At 37.5% G+C, this 8,598-nt stretch overlaps 1 pseudogene; it reads right to left on the reverse strand.

Moving 5' to 3' along the window:
• Nucleotides 1–733: 733 nt before the first annotated feature.
• LOC101578937 lies at nucleotides 734–2,265 on the reverse strand (annotated as a pseudogene).
• Nucleotides 2,266–8,598: the final 6,333 nt, after the last annotated feature.

The raw sequence follows: 8,598 nt of genomic DNA on the forward strand, positions 1-8,598 counted from the left end.
TAAAACCTACTGCCAATTAGGCTTCTGGAATATACTTAAATTATTTTTTCAATTTGTAGTACTGCTGCCCACCTTGGTTTTTTACAACTAACAGAAAACTGCTGAAAAGCAGGGGCAAGCATTTGCAAAAACAAAAATCCTCCAGCATATTACAAGCATGATATGGATGATGGAACTTCTTCCCAAGAAGTGACTGAAACCATCAAGAAGTCACCAGAACTGAATTTGCCAATATATTTTGCCTGTACCTAAGAGATACACTGTACTGATTTCCAATAAAGAAGCTGAAAATCCAACTTAAGTGTTTAGTTAAGGAGTGCATTGAGAAATTCAACCACCATTTGAAAATTGACTGTCTTTATTTTTTTTAAAAAAGTGACCACCAAAAAAGATTCACTAAATTTATTTTAAAAATTATAAAATGTTTCTTACAAAAGAGATTTACATTCTGTACACTGTTCTGAACAGATGCCAGGGACAGGGGGACTACTGTTACTTTCCTCCCTGTCCCACGCCCCAAATGTTTACAGTAACCACATAAGGCAAAGTGTTCACAATAATTACATGGGAGCGAAATTTTTTTAAACCACCAACAATGAACAAAAAATAAAATCCACTCACTCTGCTGCTGTTTTAAAATTTCAGTGTTAGTTTTTGCACACCCTTCCCCACAACCCTGCTTGTAAGGATCTAAAACTAAACATCTGATGAACAGCCAAGATTTCACTACACCTCAAATGCAGAACACATATGAAACAGGGGAATGGTGGCTTTTTAAACAGAAGCAGATAAAAAAAAAGAAGCAGAACTCCTTCAGTCCTTCAATAGTCTTGGAAAAACTTTCTGGATACACACTGTTCTGCAGCAAGTACCATGCATTCTGTGCCTGGCCCTGTGTTCCTGGAATGGTAATGATCCGATCTTTGGATCCTTCTAAGGATTCACCAATTTTGATAGAAGCTCCCAACTCATGATGGATTTGCTTAATCCGCTGACCACCTTTGGCTATAATAGATTCAGCCAAATCTTTGGGAATAGTTACTTGTGTAGTAATAATAAGTCCACCAAGATCCGCATATGAGCCATGACTCCCTGTATAGGAGCAATCATATCCAGAGCCACACTGTGGTCCATGTGCCATCTGCCATTCTGATGGGTTCCATGTATCTATCGCAGAGTACCAAGTTTCATCAGCACTGAAACCAACCATGCCATCATAGCAGTCTCCAGGTCTTCCTCTTCTATCATAGGCCAGTAGATATCCTCCTCTAGGTGGTGGTGGTGGAAGAGAAAAATTCTGCGCTCTCCTACCACCCTGGCCTCCTCAACCAGGAAGAGAGAGTGATGGTCCCTGAAGAAGGCTCATGTCATTGTAAACTGTTCTAGAGGGAGCCATGGGATGCCCACCTTGACCAGGAGGCATTCTGTCAAAACCACATCTCCCCCACATAGAAAATGCTACAGGTCATCTGTGACAGTCATCAAACATCATGGTAAAATCAACATAATCATAAGTTTCATCAAAAAAATTGGAACCATAAGGCTGTGCATGTCCTTTGATGGGAGATTCAGATATAAGATCAAGGATGATCTTTATGCAGTCTACAACCCTGTCAGGCTTTCCTCCAATAAGAACAACTCTGTCAGTGGAATGAGATCAGTGTTCTTGGAAAAGCTTAATTGTTGTCTGAGTGTTCTCTTGAAGTTTTTTGATATTAGCACCTTTGACCCCAATAATTCCTCCTGCCAGACTTTGATGAAGTAACAGGCTCAACTGGCAGTCAAAGTCACTTCCTTTATAGTGTTGGTAATTTAAGCATTCCACAGCCTCAGATTCAGCAGGAGCTGGCTGGTTGCAGTGGGTGATGGCAACTGCAGGCCCTCTTTCAAGGTAGGGATGATTTTCTTCAGAATTTCTCCAATTGTTTCAACATCAGCACTGATACTCAGTATGCGCTTGGAGCCACTTCTGTCTGGGACTGAAACACTGGCATTGTAGTCTGTATGAAGAGTCTCAACGTTCCTGCCTCCTTTTCTGATCACTGTCCCAACATTCTTGCTTTGAAGCCTTAATGTTCTTGCCTACTTCTCTGATCACTGTCCCAGCATTCTTGCTCTAAAGCAGAATTAGTAATTTAACCATCTCATTGCTGTTTCTAGATCTTTTAAATCCTTGCTCCTTTTCCATATCTTCTGCAGGACATTTACCAAATTCACCACTGGTTTCAGGGTTGGGGAAGGTTCCTCTGGCTGTTCGGTTTCCATTTTCTTGTATTAAATAGACACCAAGCTATACGCCATAAACAAGTGGGATCAGGCAGGACGCCAAGGTCGGTGCAGCAGAGAAGCAGAGGATATTGGCGGCTGCAGTGCCTTCACCCACAGCGCCCTCCGCTCTCATTCACTTACTCACTGGCTGGGGGCGGGGAGCAAAAGAATCTAATTCAGAGGCCCAGCCATTATTACTCTTATAGAGTAATTTCACTTGGAATCCTGCATCTCTCTTCAAATTATATAAATATACTGAATATAATTTTTATTTATTTTTATTTACTTATTACATTCCGTTTTTTAAAGAATGCAAAAATGTATTATGTTCATAACTTTCATACAATTGACAACATAGAGAGCAGTAAGATTGTCATGCATGTCACATATACACACATCAAAAAGTCTCATTGAATTAAAAAACAAAATGAAGGATCAAGAACAGTGGTCTGAAACCTACTCATAGGATTTTAGGATTGAACAAATGATAAGACATGTGAAATTTCAGACCACAGCAGCGTTGTTGACAACAAAAGAATGATAAATATAAGAGCGCATATTTTCATATTAAAAACAGTAAAAACTACATAACCAAAATCCAAACCTAAACATTAATATAAAAGAAAGAAAAAATCTAAATCAAGAAGCAGATCAGATGCTAAATGAAGTTCTATTAATTAAATAACCATTTTAAAGAACTATCTGGAATATAACACAAAAAGTGAAATTCACCAATCATATTTATTCATTTTCTTATATACTTCTCTAGAACTAGAAGAGAACTTATCATTTAACAATGCAAATGTGATTTAAATGACTTTTTATTTGAAATAATTCCATAATTTGAGAACAATGAACACATGTTTATTTTATAGATTTATTCCAAAACTAAGGTGTATAGAATAGAATACCTTTTCTTATTTTAGTAAATGATTTACTCTAATTTCCCCACATTCAAATTGATAAGGACTTTGGCAGCATCTACACTGAATTCTAATATTTTAGAAAATTTATTTCTAAGTCAATAAGCCATAAAACCATGACAAAGCATTATTTATGATTCATGAAAACCATTGTGTTTCTGAGGTACAAATCATAGAACTATTGAAATTGCCAGCTGGACAAAATGATGATGATAAACCAATCAATTGATAGATGAAGTCTTGTATAGCATATTCTTGGATTTTTCTTCTTAATCTACTCTTCCAGTCTATTTCCTTTAATTGGTGAATCATATCCATTTAAATTGATGATTACAATTAAGATACACTGACTTACATTTGACATGTTATTCACCTGCTGTTGTATATCTCTTTTTGTCCTGTGTTTAATTGTTTGCACTATTTGGTGTGTTCTTTCCATTCTCATTCATGGGGTTATGGTCCCATATGCTCTCTGGAATATCTTTTAGTAGTCTGTGTAGGCTTGGCTTTGTTGTCATGAAATTCTTTAGTTGTTCTTTGTCATGGAAGTATTTCATTTCTCCATTAAACTTGAAAGAGAGTTTTGCAGACTATAGTATTCTGGGCTGGAATTTGATTTCTTGCAAAACTTATAGTACTTTGCTCTATACTCTTCTTGACTTGATGGTTTATGAAGAGAAATCTGCTGTTATTCTGATGGATTTTCCTTTAAATGTGATCTGTTTCTTTTCTCTAGCTTATTTTGTCATACCATTCCTGTGCTGAATTTCTAAGATCTTGATTATTTTATGTCTGAGTGTTTTTTTTAATTGGGTTGATGATATTTGGAATTCTATATGCTTCAGTTATGTGAATGTCAGATTGTTTCTCCATATTTGGGAAGTTTTTTGCTATTACTTCTGCCCATATTCTTTTCATATCATTTGTATTGACTCTTCCTTTCTCATTGATGCCTATTAGTCTTATGTTGTTCATCTTTGCATCATCTTGCAGATGTTGAATTATTTTTTCCTGCATCCTAGCTGTTTTTAAGAGATCTTTTCTTACCTTTTTACTAACTGCAATGTTGTCTTCAAGGTCCGAAAGGCTGTTAACTTTCATTCAAATGGTTTTTCCAGAGTGATTGAGGTTTTAATATCCTAAATATCTTTTTGAATCTGCTTCATGCATTCTATTTCTTTCCTATATTGCTTATTCAAGGATTCTATCACTGTTCTATTCTCTATTTTGTTATCAGTGTCTTCTTTAGAAGCACTTAGTACTTCTTTCATTGTTGTTATCATTTCTTTTTTTACTTCAGAAATTATTTCTGATCTGATTTCCTCTATATCTTTCTGCAGTTGTTTCTTTACCTCAAAGGCTATAATATCATAGATTTCAGCTGTGTGATTTCTAATTTTTTCTGTGCTAATGTCTCCTGCATTTGTTCTGGGTGGGCTCAGGGCCCTAGAATACATTTTTCTCCTTCTCTTTGTCATTTTTTATAGCACTGTCTTCTGACCTTTGATGTAAAGTTTGGTGCAGTTATTACCTTGGCATCAAGTATGGATCTACCAAATTCAACCTCATCCAGGTGGGTGTGGCTTGGGTCTGGCTGCTGTGATCCACTTCTTCCTGCTGGAGCCATTGGAAGTAAACCCTCTGTGCCACTCTGGCATGATGTTCTGCTCCTGGATTAGATGAGTGGGTCTTGCCTCTAGCCTCTCTGCAGGGAGTTCTGCCACAGTGTTCCACACCAGGCCTATCTGCTGGAGGAAGTTCCACACACATGCAGGGCCTGGGTGCCAGCAGGAGTGAGGATATAGAAGGCCCTGGGCAGTCTTAGTCACATGCTGGGAGTGGGCACTGGCTGGAAAATTAAATATAATTTAATAGACAAAAGATTTTTTTCTACCACACTGCGAAGACTATTATTTAATTTTCAGTTTTATGAGACATAAGGAAACTAATACATGCTTATAAATGCAAGTATGAGTATGAATGTTTGCTTTGGAAAACCATTTGGAAATGAAAGAAGAGACGAGAGGAAAACAAAAGTAAAGAAAGGAAGAAGGTAGAAAGGAGATAAATAAGAAAAGTAGAAAAAGGAAGAAAAAGAGTAGGCCAAAAATAGGTTTTGGAAGAGAGGAAAAGGAAAAAGGAAATAAAATACATGCAAGTGGGTGAAGAGAGCAAAAGAGAAAATGGTGAGCCAGGCTAAATGCCCCAGTTGAGCACAGTCTCTCCAGACAGAGACAGTGGGAGCTCGGGATCCAAGCTTTACCCCAGTCCCCAGCAGTTGCTGCCCTGCCTTAGGCCTCCCATGTGCTTTCATCTGCTCTTTCCTACAGTATTTATCTGGGATGACCCTGAAAATGGGAGAACACAGAACCACTTTTCAACCGAGCTTCTGTCCTGGGCTTCATTTCCCTCTCCAAATTTGATATTTCTCCTATACTTTTTATGGTTATATACAAAATGCAGAATAAATAGAAATTATATATCTAGTTTCATGAACATCAGAAAATAAAACAAAAGTCATACGTGCAATTTTTCATCCATTAGCATAACAGCCTCTAAGTACGGGTGGATACCTGCTGCCATCCTTCCTGCCTGCCCTAGCTATATTCATGGCTTAGCTCCTTGTGCTGCAATGAGTCCATGTTTCATTTGTTTGTTTTCCTTGTTTCTTTTGAGTTAGTTTTAGTTAAAAATCTGAGTTCCCAGAATCTAGAGTGTTGCAGGAATCTCCAGCTGGAGAATGAAGTCAGAGCCTTTTGCAGAAGGAGAGGAACATTCTAGAAGACACAGCTTCTATGCAGCTGCACTTGTCTGCATCCTGCTGTGCTGGACATTGAGAGGCCACGAGGCTGAGTCCCATTGGTCAGAGGACACACTCAACGCTTGACTGTGTCCTCTCACCTGCTGCATCACCAGGGCCTGTCCTCCACTTGTATCCAGGGCTTGCCCAATTCTTTCTGGTTTGTAGGTACCAATTGATTTATATGAACTAAAAGAATTAACAGACCTGAGTAGCAGATAGTCTTCTCCCCCAAATGATGAACTTCAAACATCGAAAATCCCTTCTCCAAATCTCTCTACATATCCTCATTGAGTGTTGCAAGAGTTCTTCCCATATTTAATACCAGCTGTCTTTGTTACTCTCAGCCCTGGATGTGAAAATGTGAAACTCTCTGTGCTCCAAAGACTAACTATCGAGAAGCCCAAGCAATGTCACATTCCCAAGGACCACACATGAAGAAGACACAGCCAGATTCATGCTGTGATGTATTTTACCCTCCGTAGATGTTACCTCATAGTGGAACTTTTTCAATAAATACTACAATCAGTACATTTTGAATTATAAAATAAGACTGTTATTTGTATAAAAATGGGTCTTCCACCCCTAGAAGTCACTACTTCTATATCCACCTGCATCCTTGGTGTCTACTGCATCCACTGTGCACAAGTACTCTGGAGATAACGGAGCACTGGCTGCCTAGAGACCATACTGTTTTCCCATCCTCCTAGATTTCCACCATCAGAATAATGCTACCTCTGCTCCACAAGTTCTTTTTTCCCAAAAGATCACCATCTGAAAATAGTCACTTTGGTAATATGTTGAGTTATGTCTACACCCTGTGAAATCCAGACATCCCTGAATCCCAATTGTGTTCCAAGCATGAGCTCATACATCTCCTTTCTCTCAATATCATATGCTTGCCAGATTGACAAGAGATCAGCTTGATTGTGCTCTTCTTCCTATGAGGGAAAACTTCAAGTTCTCTGTGATGAGTGGCAAGCAAGAAGAGCAAGGGGCAGTATAGATACTGTCCTGCAGAAAGTATCCCACAGCAATGGAGAAAAAGGCCACAAGCAGTAGATATAGAGGAAGAAATGGGTATTTACATCTACCGAATGTCAAGGAAATGGAATTAGAACAACAGAAATCATAAGCATGGAAGAGCTCACTACAAGATGAATTAAAAGTCTGAATCAAAGCCCTTCAAGAATCATAAAAAGAACCAAACAAATCAATCATATCTTCAGCTTCCTAACAGATGGTTAAAATGTTTAAGACCCACCTCTGTCATCTCCCTGAATCACCTATACTGCTGTGTGCCGTATACTCTATTTATACTAAACCAGAGCTTGTAGCTCTTCTGAGATGGTCATCTTTTAATATTAAATATGTTTTAAAACATAGATTACTTATATTTAAATTGTGTTTATTAATTAATATATAGTTACGTGTTTGATGTGTATTTGGTACAGATAAAGAAGGTTAAAATATACTTTAGAAGAACTGGATGCATAACAATAGTATACTCATTTAGCAGAAGAATGCATGTCTAAAACAAAATAACTTTTGTTGATCACTTGGTATAATTATTAATATTGTCTAGGTGCTTAGAGTGCTGCTATATAAAACTCCTAAGGTGATTTCACATGATCTTAAAATAAAAGCATGTCTTTAGAAATTTAGCAGATGCAGCAATGAAGAAATGAAGAATGAAATCAATAGAAGATGATTCTAGTAGCAGCAAAGATTACCAAATATACACTTAATTTTTTTTGCAATATTTTACAATACTGTATATAAGTTCAAGGAGAGTACATAGAACTCTAGCTCCAAACCTGGTTAGGCTGATCAAGCACAATAATGACTTTATAGAGTATTTTTAAAAGACATTCAGGCAAGCATGCCTACATCAATTTTCTGGTAAATATGAAATAACAAGGTCCTTATTGAGTTATGAAATTAATGTGATACACTGGATACATTTTAATGGAATGGAAGAGAAAAAAATAATAACATAGGAGAAGTAATGCCAGCATATCTTCCAACCCAATAGAGATATTTCCAGAGAAAAAAATACTTTTGTTTCAGAAATACATACATAAGGAGACAGATATAGGCATTTTCATTGTGTTTATCTAGTAAATGTTTTGATAGCCTCTCCCTTGTGCATTACAAGTGAGGAGCAATTTGCATAGCACCAGTAAGTGGATGCTTTACTTTGGAAGAGTTTCAAATGCTAACCCTTCTACTAGTACAAAGGACAAAGAGCTTCACAAATAGGACCCTGCAGTCGAATAATCAGTATAAAGTGATGATGTGGCTAAGAAAGGAGTACAGGCAAGAGCAGTGGGGACTGACTGCCAGCAATAAAGAGCCACTTCAATCTATCCAAGAAAAAAAATTCAGCAATTAGATTAGCAGCTGTCCACAACTAGTGGGTTCTTCTCTGCTTCCACATCGTATCCACTCTTTTTCCAAATGTGTGAGTTCCTGGACAATACCGATTTTGACATTTCCTATAATATAGAATGGCTCAAAAATCATTACAATCAACAATCATTACAATCAACTGAGTGAAATGGCTGGAAGATACTTAAATGCCTTTAGTGCCAGCTTCTCAACTCC

This window comes from Octodon degus, unplaced genomic scaffold (genome assembly GCF_000260255.1).
Source record: "Octodon degus isolate 3935 unplaced genomic scaffold, OctDeg1.0 scaffold00095, whole genome shotgun sequence".
NCBI lineage: Eukaryota > Metazoa > Chordata > Mammalia > Rodentia > Octodontidae > Octodon > Octodon degus.